The following is a 16,235-nucleotide window of genomic DNA, read 5'->3' on the forward strand; positions in this document are numbered from 1 at the left end:
TTTTAATTTAACTACCCTCTCCCAAACCAAAACAAGACAATGTCCTCAATGTTTTAAGGTAGAAAGGTAGAGTATAAAATACAACACCTGAAGCAACGACTACTGACAAACCTGAAACTCACTTAAACAAAAACAAGAAATAACAAAACAGGGAAAAAAAATTATGCTATTAATAAAACCAAAAGACACAAGTTTTTACAAGTTAAGGCTTAAATCCAATTTAAGCTTTTTACGACTATCCCTGGTTGACTAGTCTATTCGACTCATGGAGGAATCAATTACTGAGCTAAAAGATTGCAACTGATCAATCAATTGTTCAGCAGTAGCAGTAGAGATTATGATTTGTCGTGCTGAAAATATAAGAAAATTATGTTCCATAGCATGATCAAGAAAAGATAACAAATAATCATAAAAACTATTGACATTTAGCAAACCTATAGGTTTTTGGTGAATGTTCAGTTGGGCCTAAAAGAAAATATGAAATATATATTCTAATGTGCTCAGACCACCTGGTAAGGCAATGAAGGCGTCAACATGATCAAACATTGCATCTATTTGTTTAGACATTGTGAAGACCTGCAATTCCTCTCCAACTATTTTTCCAATGAGATCCACTTTGGCTAAAGCTTTTGAAATGACACCCAAAACTGACTGCCTCTTAAAAATGCAGTTGTTGGCACACTCCCCATTAACCCAAGGTTGCCTCCCCCATATACTAAATAAATCTTTCTCTCAGCTAGTACCTAACCAAGATGATTTGCTGATTCTAAAAACTTCTTTTCTTTTCCAAGACTGGATCCACCAAAAACACAAATATTTTTTATTTGATTTCCTAAGAAATCTATCATTTCTAAACACTTCTTTATCTGTTAAATTTATAGGTTGAGTAGAAATGAAGAGAATGAAGAGAAGATTTTATAGATGAGAAATTGAATGCAATCATACCACCTATATATAGGCCAGCTGGAGTCACTTTTTTTAGCATGTATATGTACAAGTATTTGTGATTGTGGCTCACATCTTCTATTGGTTTTACGTTCAAGAACGGCTTAAACGCCCTTTATGGATTGAGGATAGACTTCCAATCTAATTTTCTTAAAAACTAGCAAAGAGGGCTCTCTTTAGTCAGATTCCCAAGACTATGTCGAGCATGTTCTTTATGAAATTGGAGTTATAAATCATGAATTACACGATGCACATCTCCACTAGGGTGCGTCTCAAGAGTTAATAGAAGATTATCTAAAGATTCCTTACTCAGGTCATCCTTAATGAATTGTATTTTATCTTCACGATTTACAAGATATCATTCCTAAATAACGATATTTTGCATTACAAATCCATCTAGCATATCTGTGACAGACTTTTAGTCGTTTTGCACGACGTTTCTTTGCAAAAATACTTTTACATGTCCCAAGCATGTATGAAATAAAAAAATTAGAAGACTCACCGGATAATCGGATTTTTGCTTCAATAAGCCAGCAAATATCTTCAGGAATTCCATGGTTCATTAACAATTTCAATCTTTCACGCCTAGCACGGTAAATTTTTATAATAGCATTTTGAGGCAAAGCAGGAAAATACCTTTTCAATTTTTCAAGACTGGTGTCTATTTTTCAAATGACAAGTGGAGAAGAGATGCAGAGAAAAGAGGAGCAAGGAATTGAACAAATATATACACAGATATCAGTTATTATGGGAAACTGAAAGAAGCGACTTAAGAGTCACAGAGTACCATTATCCGTCATTTGACCGAGGTTGGAGATAGACTAGCAAAACAAAAGTCATACAAAAAAGAAACACAAAAACAATGTGAGAAAAACAAAATAATCAATTTGCCAAACATCATCGCTCTTCATATGTACCGAGGGTTAATAAACGAGTTGTGTCCCCTTTTGAGTTAATACATTATGATGTTTGGGGTCCTTGTCCAGTATTTTTTAAGTCTGGATTTTGATATTTTGTCACTTTTATTGATGACTATTCTCATGTTACTTGGTTATATTTAATGAGAAACACGTCAAAATTACTCTCTATATTTAGTGCATTTTGTGCTGAAATAAAAACTGAATTTAATGTTTATGTGCGCATTTTATGAAGTGATAATGCAAAAGAGTATTTTTCCAAGCCTTTTAATTCCTATATGTCACAAAATGGAATTCTTCATCAGTCTTCATATGTTGACACCCCACCTCAAAATGGTGTTGCAGAACGTAAAAATAAACATTTACTAGAAGTTGCTAGAGCCATCCTTTTTCAAATGAATATCCCTAAACAGTTCTGGGCAGATGCAGTTTCGACTGCTTGTTTTTTAATTAATCGTATGCCCTCATCTGTTTTGGCTGGTGCTACTCCTCAGTCTATTTTGTTTCCTTCTTATTCCATATTTTTAGTTAAACCACGCATTTTTTGTTGTACTTGTTTTATTCATGATGTTCAGCCTGGGATGTCTAAACTAAATCCTAAGTCTCTAAAGTGTCTTTTTAAGGTATTCTCATCTACAGAAAGGGTATCGACATTACTCTCTTGAGTTGGGTCGTTATTTAGTGTCTTCTGATATTTCATTTTTTGAAACCACTCCATTCTTTCCCATGTCGAAAATTTAAAATTGTGAGGGGGAGAATGATGATATTCTAGTATACAATATTACCACTACTATTAACCATGCTTCCTCAAATGACCCAGTTCCCATAAAACCAGCCATCACCCAAGTGTATTCTCGACATCCTCCACTAGACAACTCACATCCTCCACCAAATCCTACGTCTACAGATCTTAGTCTCGATCTTCCTATTGCTGTTCGTAAAGGTAAAAGACAATGTACTCATCCTATCTCATCGTTTGCTTCTTATATACATTTGTCTCCTTTGCGTTGCTTTATTGCTTCTTTAGACTATGTATCTGTTCCCAAAACTTTCGTTGAGGCTTTGTCTCATCCTGGTTGGCGAGCTGCTATGGAAGAAGAGATGAGAGCTTTAGACGATAATGGCACTTGGGAACTCGTAGACTTACCAGCAAGAAAACAAACTATTGGTTGTAAATGGGTGTATGTTATCAAGGTCAATCCTGATAGGTCTGTGGCTCGTCTTAATTCTCGTCTTATTGCCAAAGGATATGCTCAAACATATGGAGTAGATTATTCTAATACCTTTTCTCCGGTGGCTAAACTTGCATCTGTTCGTTTATTTATGTCTATTGTTGCTACTAATGATTGGCCTTTACACTAGTTAGATATCAAGAATGCATTTCTTCACGGTGATTTGACGGAAGAAGTGTATATGGAGCAACCACCTGGGTTTGTTGCTCAGGAGGAGTCTAGTAAGGTTTGTCAACTTCGAAAGTCCTTGTATGGGTTAAAACAGAGTCCACATGCTTAGTTTGGGCGATTCAGTGAAGTTATTCAAGAATTTGGTATGAAGAAGAGTAAGTGTGATCATTCGGTATTCTACCAACAATCTGAAGTTGGCCTTATCTTGTTGGTTGTGTATGTTGATGATATTGTTATCACTGGTAGTGACAGTAAAGGCATCTCAGCTCTTAACTCTTTTCTTCAAGCAAATTTCCAAACTAAAGATTTGGGGATGCTAAGGTATTTTTTAGGTATTGAAGTTACAAAGTGTAAGAAGGGTATCTTTCAATCTCAAAGAAAGTATATTCTTAATCTTTTGACAAAAACTGGAAAGTTAGGTGCCAAACCTTGTAGTGCACCAATGGTCACCAACACACAACTTACAGCAGAAGATGGTGAGTCGTTTGCAAATCCTGAGATGTATCGTCGATTAGTTGGCAAGTTAAATTATCTAATGGTGACTCATCTTGACATTGCATATCTGTTAGCATTGTGAGCCAGTTCATGGCTTCCCCACGAACCATCCATTAGGCAGCCTTGGAACAGATTTTGTGTTATCTTAAAGGAGCTCCAGGGCATGGTATAGGTATAGAAATCATGGTCATAATCATATTGAATGCTTCTCATATACAAATTGGGCATGTTCTAAAATTGATAGAAGATCTACTACGGGTTATTGTGTTTTTGTTGGGGGAAACTTGGTGTCATGGAAAAGTAAGAAGCAAAATGTAGTCTCTCGTTCCAGTGCTGAATCAAAATATAGAGCCATGGCACAATCCACGTGTGAACTTATATGGATACAACATGCTTAATAAGATTGGTCTTGGTAGTTCAGTACGTATGAAGTTATGGTGTGACAATCAAACTGCTCTTCACATTGCATCAAATCCAGTTTTTCATTAAAGAACTAAGCATATTGAAATTGATTGTCACTTCATCTGTGAGAAAATTCAGCAAAATTTGATCTCTACTAGTCATGTCAAAACTACAAAGTAGTTGGATGATATCTTCACTAAAGCTTTGAGTGGTCTTAGGATTGAATATATTTGTAACAAGCTAGGCATGATTAACATATATGCTCCGGCTTGAGGGGGAGTGTTGTAAATATAGTAAATCAATTATAGGATTAATTATTGTTCTAAATAGAGTAAGTCAACTATAGAGCTGTCAATTATAGGGCAGATTTATATGCATTCAATTATAGCTTAATTCTAGGGATTTAGATTAATCCTAGTGTGTGTGTGTGTGTGTATTGTACTCATGCATCAAGAATAAGAGAAATATCATTTTCATTCTCTAACAATTCTACAAACTTCATCAGGAGTGACATTCAAAAAGCATATCCTTTGGTTGGTCTCTCCATCCCACTTTTTTATGCAAATAAAATCCAGGATCAGAACTGAAGTGGAAAGATGAGCAATACCTCGACTAAATGCTGCACAGACACCAGACTGTGCAAGAGCAAACACCATGTCACGAGCTGCTACGATCTCAATAATCTTTGATCTCTTTCTTAAAAATGGCAGTACATGGTACAGTGACCTTTTGGATCATGAGTATCATATTCCTCCTATTCATGGATCACATCCCGCAGCAGAAAGAAGGAACATAAACAATATGAAGCAGATTGCAGTGTATATGAAAATAACTGTTGAGGAGACATATATAGGAGAAATATTATTTGCAAAATAGTAGATCATGCTTGTAGTGCCCTACTTACCACCAGAAATTAAAGTTAGTTTATTTCCCAGCTTCACTATGATTAAGCATCATTATATAGAAATGCAGTATGGCTAACAATAAGCCATCTAAAGGTATTTTTTTTATTAGCAAGGGTGAGAATACCTTTATAATCATGAAAAGCAATAATGGATACATGTAAGGAGTCTAACACCATCACTATCAACTAGCAAAAGAAGAACTTTCCTCTTCAAAAACCAAGCAACAAAGTTGGGATTCTGTGAAAACACAATGTTAAGATTTGTATCAAGAACCAGCCAAACAAGTTGATCGAAGAGTATTCCATTGCTAGTTAGTCCAGCAACATCCTTAGTTCTTTACCTTAGCCTTGGCTGATGCGTAATTGTTTGGTTACCAGTTAAATTATTACATTCAGTTAATTTGTGAAACCACAAGCAAGCAGCTTCCAAGTAGGCAAGCAGAATTACTCATCGCAAGCCCTCAAAGGTTGGGCTACAAATTCTAATTTAGAAGTTCTAGTTTCAAATCACACTGGGAAGATGACACAAGCAAGTAGATTTCCAAGTAGGCAAGAAAAATTACTTCATCATAAACCCTCAAGCACGTCAGCAAAGGTTTGAACAAGGAAGTTCTAATTTAGAAGTTCTAGTTTCAATTGCACTCAAATGGTAGGGGGTTTATTGAAGAGGGGAGGTGTCAAGGATTTCCTCTACCCTTCTTCCTGAATACCTGCAGATTCCAATCCCGCCTACATTTAACACTCTTTATTGAATTTCTGGCTTTTTATGAAATTTATCTCCAATTAAAAGTTTTGAACTTCAAATATTGTCAATTGCTAGGCCTGTATAACAAGAAGTGAAAGGCAAAGAGATTGGCACTGTCATGTCAATGCTTAGAGCAAATTTTAATCCACCTTCATCAAACAAGAAACTACCAAAACTGAAACTAAACTCTAGAGATCATACCACATGCATCACTCACAATCTCCATTCATATAGCTTTTGGCAACCCAAATCAAGAATTCGCTAGACCACTGTGTCCTCACTGCAACAATCTGCCAAGATCAATATCACTAGCAACACCTAACAGTGTTGCCACTATACTTCTTGGTGCTTATAATGTTATTGGTATATAGCTCAAAGGAATCTAGCACCCACAAGACGCTAATAAATATGAATGCGACGAAGCACTTAATTATCCCTCAAAACAAGAACTTTAAGAACACATATGTTAAAGAACAAATACCCTATACTAATTTAACCTCATGTCCATTCTAACTTTGATCGATAAAACCCATTAACAACCATAGATTTCTTGCTTAAAATATAAAATTTTTATCATGAAAACGATTAACACAGATGCAGCAGAAACAATAGACACATTGTGAAAACACCCTTAAACAAGAACAGGCAAATCAATAATCAAAACCCAAGATTTCCACAGGAAAAAAAACGGAAAAGACAAATTTAGGAAACCAAAGCCAAAAGGGTACCTGTAACCGGATGTTTCTAAAACGTTCTTGGGAATCAGTCATAGTAAAGGTACGGTCGCGCTTAGAACAAATTTCCCTTCGCTGAAGCTTCTTGACACTGTTAACAAACCCATCTCCTCCGCCAAAACCCCTTCCCCGTTTCCTCGCCACCACTCTTTCCCCATTACACGGCCTCGGACTAGGCGTTATCCTCCTCCCTCCTCCATCCATTTCTGCCACCCCCCTCCCTCCACCTAAACAAAAACTATACTTTTGCTAAAAAAAAAAACCAATTTTAGCATATATCCATCTCCTGTTTTCCACTCTAAAGCTTAATAATCACCCAGAAAAACAAAAATCCACAAAGAACGATTCTTACGCTGTTGCTAAGCTAGAAGAAACCTGAAATGCTTGTTTTGTTTTGTTTAGTACTTCTAGTGCTTGTTGCCTCGAATTTGAGCGAGTTTCCCAGGTGAGTTCGATTTTGATCTGTTTTCAAAAAAATCACAAACAAACTTTAAATTTCTGTTAAGTAAAATGTTTACTTGGGCTTTGGACAGCTATTATACCCTTGTATTGTTTTTCAACTTAGGAGTTGGATTTTATAATTCGGCTCAAAACCCATATTATTTCTGGCGCGTGTTAAGGTGAATTTGCATGTCAAAACGGCAAATTATTATTATTATTTTTTAGTTAAATGTGGGTGTCTGGTTCAGCTTGCGCGCACCTCGATTAATCCTACGGGCCCTGAAGTTAACGATCATTTAACCCTCCAATAACCATCATATGAGCATCCATAGGACTCGAACCTGAGACCACAAATGGAGCAAACCTCTTGGTCTCAAGCTCTTACCACTGGGCCACTATCTAAATGGTTCAAAATGAAAAATTATTGATTGAATTACTTTTGATGTGGTTCAATAATGGCATTAAATAATCTAATCATTTTTTTATGGGTTTATCTATAAAATCTTGCCACAATCCAATTTTAACTTTTAATTTCAAAATATATTTCAAAAATTCAAAAAAGAAAAAAACTTCAAAAAAGTGTTTTTTATTTATTTCAGTTATTCACACTTTTATTTTATAATTTTCAACTATTTTTTCTTGTTAATGTCTTTTTAGAAAATTAAATTTTAAAAAATATATTTTCAACGCATTCTTATTTATTTTGTAATTCTTGATTTATTATTGAATTGACTAACATAGTTTTTCAAATATATATATATATATATAAGAAAATAAAAAATCAAAATAGAAAGCAATATAGACCACCACACCTTTATTTAGTTTCTCTCTCCTCTAACCTCTAAACAAGGCAAGACCATTATCATTCTTCTCCCTTTGATGAGAACTACACAACTATATAAGTCATGTAATTCAACAACATGAGCATATCTGAAAGTTAGAAAACAAACTAATTGAGAGAGAAAAGACCACCAGACCTTCAACTCCTTCAATCTCTCTCCATCAATGGTGGTGGATGAAACCATTGATACCTTAAGGAAGAGCATAGGGTGGTATTCCAGACAGTGTTTTTAAACTCGGCCCAGCCTAAGACCTTGGTCACGGGTTTTGACCGGGTCACCCGGGTCAACCTTATTTTTTTATAAATCAAAATGATGTTGTTTTGGTAAAAAAAAATAGTCAATGGGTTACAACTGAGTTTTTGACCGAGTCTTATCGGGTCAACCAGTTGGGTCATCCAAGTCAACCAGGTTTTTAACTGCCCCTATTTTTTCATAAACGCAGCCCAGTTCCAACCTCGAATCGACCCACTAGGTCAGGCTGGGTTTTAAAACTATGATTCCAGGTAGAGCCACCTATGTGTCAATCAGATGTCGATGGAGTGTGCAATGACCCGCTAACCGTGACAATCCCTCTAAGCACATGTTAGAGACTTGCAACCACTATTATGCCACTTTCACCATTGTTTCAGTAGCTTCTGGTCCACCTCAATAACCTTTAAAAGGTCTATCTCAAACCCCAAACATCTTTTAAATAATTATATTATTTTATTATTAGTTTTGATGTATTTTGTGATGAGATTTTCAATATTGAATAATTTTTACTGGATTGATATTTGTATTTGAATGATGTTGGCTAAGTACCTCAATCTTTCATCTTGTTTTATTATTGATTTTGATGTGTTTTGTGATGAGATATTAGGGATTGAACAACATTTATCATATTGATATTTGTGTCTCAATGCATTTGGTTGAATCTCTTAATTTTACATCTTGTTTTCTTTTATGTCCTTTGTCATTTCATCATTGTTCTTAAGATTGCAACATGTTTTTCTTTGTATATGAACATTGATTTATTCAACTATATGTGTTGACATAGTCTTTTGGTTTTAAATAATAGAAAACCAATACTCATACATATATACATACATGCATTTGCATTAAGTTCTATAACTTGTTTATAAAACTCATTAAGGGTTTGGCCCATATTAAAAAAGTCCATTAGGCTAACATCAGAAGCTTATTAAAACCCATCTTTGTTTTAAAAAAAAATCATGTCAAAAATATTTTGTTATTCACTCTATGTATTTAGGAAAAATGGACTCAACATGAGCCATTACCTTGAAAATTAAGAGGAGTAGCCTATTCTTTTAATTTTAAATGAAAATAAGTATTAGAAATGTCCAAGTCTAATTTTCACCAAGTAAATTAGGAGTATTGGTCTCTTAATTATTTCTAATACATGTATGTTAATAAAAATATAAAAAGCTATCCATCCGTTGTGAATACATATACACGAATGATAACACCGATGTGTATAAACACTAATAAGAGGTGAATAAGTAAAGCTACAATTATAAGAAGGTGATTGTTAAATAACACATCTGAAAGATAAGTGAACCTCAAAAGGGTCATTTGTCAAAAACTTAGTCCATAAAGGACCTTTATGTCATTAGATCTTATTCCAAATAGATTAACCCATGATGGTCACTGTTTGGGTAAGACTGAGGCATACAATCTTTATTCATTCAACAAATATTCCAAGTAAATATTGGTAGTGGGATATATGAACCTTAATAAGATTCAATAAGCCCAACATAAGCTTATTAGTTTTTTATTGATACGGCTTGATATACTATTAATCACATGTTATTATCAAGAGTCACCAATTATAGACATGTCAATTCAACAAGTGCTATCAAAATGGTAATAATTAGGAGTGACACAGATGAACCACAACTTATAATGGTTAGACTTAAACCAATCATCTATACAAGGTTTAACTCATAATAATAGACTCGTTATTACCCATGTAGATACACCACTAGTAGATTAGGCACAACATACCATTAGAAATAAAAGACAAGTGGCAATGCAACTTACCCCAATAAGATGCTTTAGGGTGATAATATCTTTATTTTATCATAACTGGTTCCTTACCTTAGAACTCTAAAGACTAGTTAGGGTTTTCTAGTAACCAAAATATTAGGTAACAATTGCTTTTCAACATAAGATATTCACCCACTCTAAACTATAAAAAGCCCTTTTCTCTTTATAAGAAAGAGGGCGTGGTCACCGTGATGTTAAGTGCAGTAAACCTAAGGATGATAATTTCACTTGATTTATTAAGTATCCAATATCATCCAATTTAGTTGGACCAAATACTTTATCTAGTTTGACCTGGTTAAACTAGATAAAACTCTAACCCAATTTAATTGGAGTTGAATATGAAGACAAGTGAGGGGTTCACTCACTCCATCACTTGACTGAACTCTAACCCGATTTTTTAACTTATTTTATAAAATTGTAATTTTATTTTTAAATGTAATTCATGTATTTTTATCTTATGATTCATTGAGAGTTTTTATGGTTTTATAAAAGGATTTGGAGATTAGACTCTATTTTATGGTTTTATGATTTATTGATGAAGATCTAATTTATTTTTTAAACTTAGATTTTATTTTTGTAAAATTGATTTAATAAAAAAAGGATCATATCAAATACCTAATAGGTACTTTTCTAGTAAAAAAAGTCCTTCAATCAACCTGATCTGATTGTGTTAAAGATTGAGATAGGTAATGGATTTAAATATTTTGAGTCAGGGGAAAATAAAGCAAAATCCAACCCTAACCCTACTTATTATCATCCTTACTAAAATCATTAGGCTCACCCCTATTAGTACTGAATTCCTTGTCTTATATTTGTAAAAGCTCATAGATTCAAAACCGCAGCGGTACGTTACCAATAAAGGAATAAACATTTGTATAATATCAAATGAACATGTAAACATTAATAATAGAGTAGCAAAAATTTGGTGTGAACCTTTAGGATACCATTTATATTATGCTTGACATTTTGTTAGCAACTTCAATCACAAATTCGAAGACTCATATATACAAAAAGATTTGATGCGGATGTGTTCTGAATCTTTAAGGCACAAATTTGATTTTTAGTATGAAAGAATGTGTAAGTTGGACCCAATATATCAAAAATGGCTTTAGTAGGATTCAAAAGAAAAATGATCATTTTTTTATTATGGTGTTCACTAGTATGACAATATAACAATCAATATATCTTAATCATTTAATCATGTTTGGAGAGGTGCTCATGTAATACATGTTTTCGCTCTAGTGTAATTGACATTTTATAAGTGTAATAGTTATTAGGTCAAGCGAAGACGTAAAGCAAATGATTTTATTCAACATGAAATAATTTGACATCTGAAAATTCATGTTGAATTAATAATTAGCAGGGATGGATCAAGAGATTATATTACAATGTTGTTTGATACCAAACAAATAGTTTTTCATATCAATACCCCTATAAAACAAAATGTTATCAAATAAGTTAGATAGGTAGTCAAACTAAATGTAAAATCTTACACATGTGGTAAATGGTAAACATTTCATCAACCATTTTCACATGTTCTTATATGTTGCGTTGAGAATCACTTAGACTTTACTTAATTTGTTGATGATCATTACACGATTCAAAGCTACAGATCAACATATGGCTTGACATTCTGTCTATTACCAGATGAGTTAGAATGGAGAGATTAAATTAGGCCTCAAGTAAAAGCAGATTCATCTAGATGGAAACTCAAGTGTGGTCGATGATTAGTACTTAAAAGTGCATTCTCATTGAGGCTTTATATCATCGTATTGCACTAAAGTATCGTTAAATTCTCTAACTAAAACATGTTTTATAATAACAAGTCTAATAATATAATATATATTTAATTTATGGTAAATGCTTGTTTTGAATGCAGGTATATCTCACAATTTAAAGGATTGATTGATGTGATTAACAATTGAAAGTGAAGAGATAAAAAGAGGACTAGGCTAAGAGAAGAGATGTTGGTTCAATTCCAAACTGGGACACTATTCGGTTATTTGATCATAACTGGAGTTGTAGAACTCGGATTTAGGTCCACTTTATATGGATGGAAAGATAAGACATAGACCTAAAACTTTCATGAAGGGTCCAAGACTCAATTCTGCCGTTTTCAAGTTCAAATCTTAGCAACAACAGAGAAGTCAAAACCTGTCCTACAACTCAAACACTGTTCGGTTTTCAGCTCATATCTTGAGTTCTAAAAGTCCAAATGAGCTCTGGTTTTTTTTGTTGGAAAGCTAAGACAATTTCCCACAGCTTTCATGAAACAAAGGGCTCAAATTCTGATGTTAGCAATGACATTTTGGCCAGCCAACAATATCAAAAATCAGCCAACAATATCAAGAACCAGCAGCCAACAATGTCAAAAACCAGCCACCAAATCAATGGTTGCCTACCAATCAATAGTTCTGAATCTTAGCCTATAAAATGAGGCATTTTCCATGTATTTAGTCATATTATTTTTCAGATCAAAATCATCTTCTTGCTTTCTCTCTTTATATCTTTGTAATGTTCAAGTTTTCTTTCATGTTATATTAATCTCTTGTTTATGCTTTTTCATTTCCTTTCATATACTTAGTTAACTTATATCATAATCATGTTCTTATCTTGTTTATTTATGTTTTTCTTCTTCATTATGTTTAGCTAAGTTAATTATGTCAAGGTGAAAAGGTTTTACTAATGGTGTTAGAATAGGTATAATATAAACTCAACATGGACTTTAATGTTTATATCCAAGATAAATTGTTATTAGCATGTCTTATCTTTTTATCTTACTAATTCTTAATACCTTGCTTGTTAAATGGTTAATCTAGATTTATGTTGTATAACACTTGGTACATCGAATGCTTGATCCTTCATAGTTTTCGGCCGACATCGTTGTTATGATATGAACTTGATTTGTTGTTAACATAAGCTAGCAACATGAATGCCTGATGATATTTATAAGTATGGTGTTACTTAGACAAGATAATTAATATGATCATGTTAATACTTTATAATGAGCCATTAATGATAAATCATCCGATTAGAACCTCCTTTGTGTGTGGTTTCTAGTTGAGTAATAAAAAGAGTTTATATTATATTTATTTGAAATACCATTAGTGAATCCTCTAACCTTGACATTTGTTTTTATCATTGTTTAATCCTTACATTAATCTTCCATCTCAAAGTTCTCATTAATTTCTTCCTCTTCTTCTTTTTACTACTACTACTACTACTACTACTATTATTATTATTATTATTATTATTATTATTATTATTATTATTATTATTATTATTATTTACATTCTTGTTATATGTTATGTACGTTAAGTATGCTCTGTGTTTTATCAAGGATCCTGACATTGTTGGTCTTGCCTTGTTCATTCGCATCAGAAATCTGTTTATATTATATAATATATCTCTTTGATCTTTTCATAAAATCAGTATATAGGCTGGAAACCTGTGACCCAATCTTTTAGATCATTCTCAGGTATAACAACGCCATGTACTGAGTATTATTGTTGTTGTTGTTGTTGTTGTTGTTGTTGTTGTTGTTGTTGTTGTTGTTGTTGTTGTTGTTGCATTGTTATTTATAATTTATACAATTAACCTCTTTGTGGTTCGATCCTGGTCTTGCCGGGTTATTTATTACTTCGACACTCCTGCACTTGGGATAAGACATCAATCTTTTGGTCATGTCAAGTTTTTGGCACCGTTGCCGGGGAGGTAAGTATTGTATAAATTTTATATTTCTTTTATATTTCTTTTATTTTCTTTTGTTTTTTACTTTTATTTGTTTTTCTAATTTTGTTCCTTTTCTTTTTATTTTTCTTTTCTTTTCTTTTGCACTTGCATGAGAGTTTGGACATGTACATTAAGTGGTAGACTTTCTAGGAAATCTTCATTTTCTTTAGAAAACGTGGCCGAAGAAGATAACCAGTCAATTCATAATGAGAATAATGAGAATAATCATGTGAGAACACTTAGAGATCACATGAATCCAACAAGAACAAGTGCACCATCATGTATAGTTTTTCCTCCTGATGCTTCTCATTTTAATTTTAAGCCAGGTATTATTCAACTTTTACCCACTTTTCATGGCTTAGAATTAGAAAATCCATATTTGCATTTAAGAGAATTTGAAGAAGTTTGTAACACCTATAATGACTTAAATTGTAGTATGAACACCATCAGATTAAAGCTTTTTTCTTTTTCATTAAAAGATAAAGCTAAAACATGGCTACAAAATATTAGGTCAGGATCCATTCGTGCTTGGGATGAAATGCAACAATAATTTTTAAAGAAGTTTTTTCCGTCTCACATAACAAACTCTTTCAAAAGACAAATCACCACTTTCACTCAAAAACCAGGAGAAACATTTTACAAGTGTTGGGATAGATATAAAGACTTGCTTAATACCTGTCCTCATCATGGTTTTGAAACATGGAGATTGGTCTCACAATTTTATGAAGGGTTAACACCTAAAGATAGGCAAATGGTGGAATTGATGTGCAATGGAACTTTTGAAGATAAAGACCCTAATGAAGCAATGAAGTACTTAGACTTGCTAGCTGAAAATGCTTAAAATTGGGACACCACAGGTACGTGTGAGGCACCAGGTAAAACTCAACCTCATACATCTAATGGAGGCATGTACAACCTTAGGGAAGATCATGACTTCCAAGCCAAATTTGCATCTTTACCTAGAAAAGTTGAGGCACTAGAATTAAAAAAGAGTGGTCAAATAAAATCTGTTCAAGAAATTGTGTGTCAAATTTGTGAAACTAATGAACACTCAACCAATGATTGTCCAACTTTGCCTTCTTTTAAGGAATGTCTCCATGAACAAGCCAATGCTTTAAATAGTTTTCAAAGGCCAAGTCATAACCCATACTCGCAAACGTACAACCCTGGTTGGAGAAATCACCTAAATTTCAGTTGGAAGAGTGGTAACAATAATGCACAAACTTCACAGCCACCATTTCAAGCACAAAATAATTTTCAAAATTCTCATGGATATGCACCTCCTTATATTCCCCCTCCTAGAAGAAATCTTGATGAAACACTGCATGCATTCATTGAAAAGCAAGAGACAATCAACACTCAAAATGCTCAAACCATGGCAGATCTAAAAGATACTCTTGCAAAGTTCACATCTGCTCTTAGTTTTCAGGAGAAAGGTAAGTTTCCATCTCAACCCCAGCAAAATCCCAAAGGGCAATACAATTCAAGTGCAAATGGTTCTGGAAGCCAACATATGGATTAAGTCAAATCAGTCACTACTCTCCGCAGTGGTAAGGTTATTGAAAAACCCGTTTTTGAACCTTATGAGAAAGAAGATGAGTTAGTCTCTGAGGGTAAGGAAAGGGTTGAACCTGAACACTGCAAAGAGGAGACTGATTCCCCACCAGCACTTCCATTTCCTCATGCCATGACCAAACAAAGGAAAGTCAATCACAATTCTGAAATCTTTGAAACTTTCAAACAGGTAAGGATCAATATACCTTTGTTAGATGCTATTAAACAGGTACCGTCTTATGCTAAATTTTTGAAAGACCTGTGCACTGTGAAGAGAAAACTGAATGTGAAAAAGAAAGCTTTTTTAGCCGAACAAGTAAGTGCCATTCTTCAGAATGATAATGCTTTGAAATATAAAGACCCTGGTTGTCCTACAATTTCTTGCTTTATTGGAGAACATAAAATTGATAGAGCTTTACTTGATCTTGGAGCTAGTGTGAATTTACTTCCATATTCGGTTTTTCAAAGTCTCAATCTAGGTGAGTTAAAACCTACTTCTGTAACTCTTTTACTTGCTGATAGATCTGTAAAAGTGCCTAGAGGAATAGTTGAAGATGTGTTAGTACAAGTTGATAAATTCATCTTTCCTGTGGATTTTATTGTCTTGGATACACAACCTGTTGAAGCATGCAATTCAATTCCTGTTATTTTAGGACGTTCATTTCTTGCAACTTTTAATGCATTGATTAATTGTAGGAATGGAGTGATGAAGTTATCTTTTGGAAACATGACACTGGAGATGAATGTTTTTAACATTTGCAAGCAACCTGGAGATGATAATGATTTACAAGAAGTAGATTTTATTGAAAAATTAATTTGTGATCAATTTGAAAACACTTCCAGTGAAACTGAGTTTAATGAATCTGATGATTTGCAAATGGTTTATTTTCAGGAAGAATCAAAGGCAAATAGTTGGAGACCAAAAATTGAGGAATTGCCACCACGATCAATTGAGTTCATACCTTCAAGTGTTCAACCACCAAAACCCGATTTGAAGCCATTACCATTTAATCTCAAATACTCATTTTTGGGAGAAAATGAAACTTTTCCGGTAATAATTTCTTCCAAACTTAAT

At 33.6% G+C, this 16,235-nt stretch overlaps 1 pseudogene; it reads right to left on the reverse strand.

Moving 5' to 3' along the window:
* Positions 1 to 14,188: 14,188 nt before the first annotated feature.
* Positions 14,189 to 14,299, reverse strand: LOC133670290 (small nucleolar RNA R71; annotated as a pseudogene).
* Positions 14,300 to 16,235: the final 1,936 nt, after the last annotated feature.

The sequence above is a fragment of the Populus nigra genome, chromosome 12, assembly GCF_951802175.1.
Source record: "Populus nigra chromosome 12, ddPopNigr1.1, whole genome shotgun sequence".
Taxonomy (NCBI): Eukaryota; Viridiplantae; Streptophyta; class Magnoliopsida; order Malpighiales; family Salicaceae; genus Populus; species Populus nigra.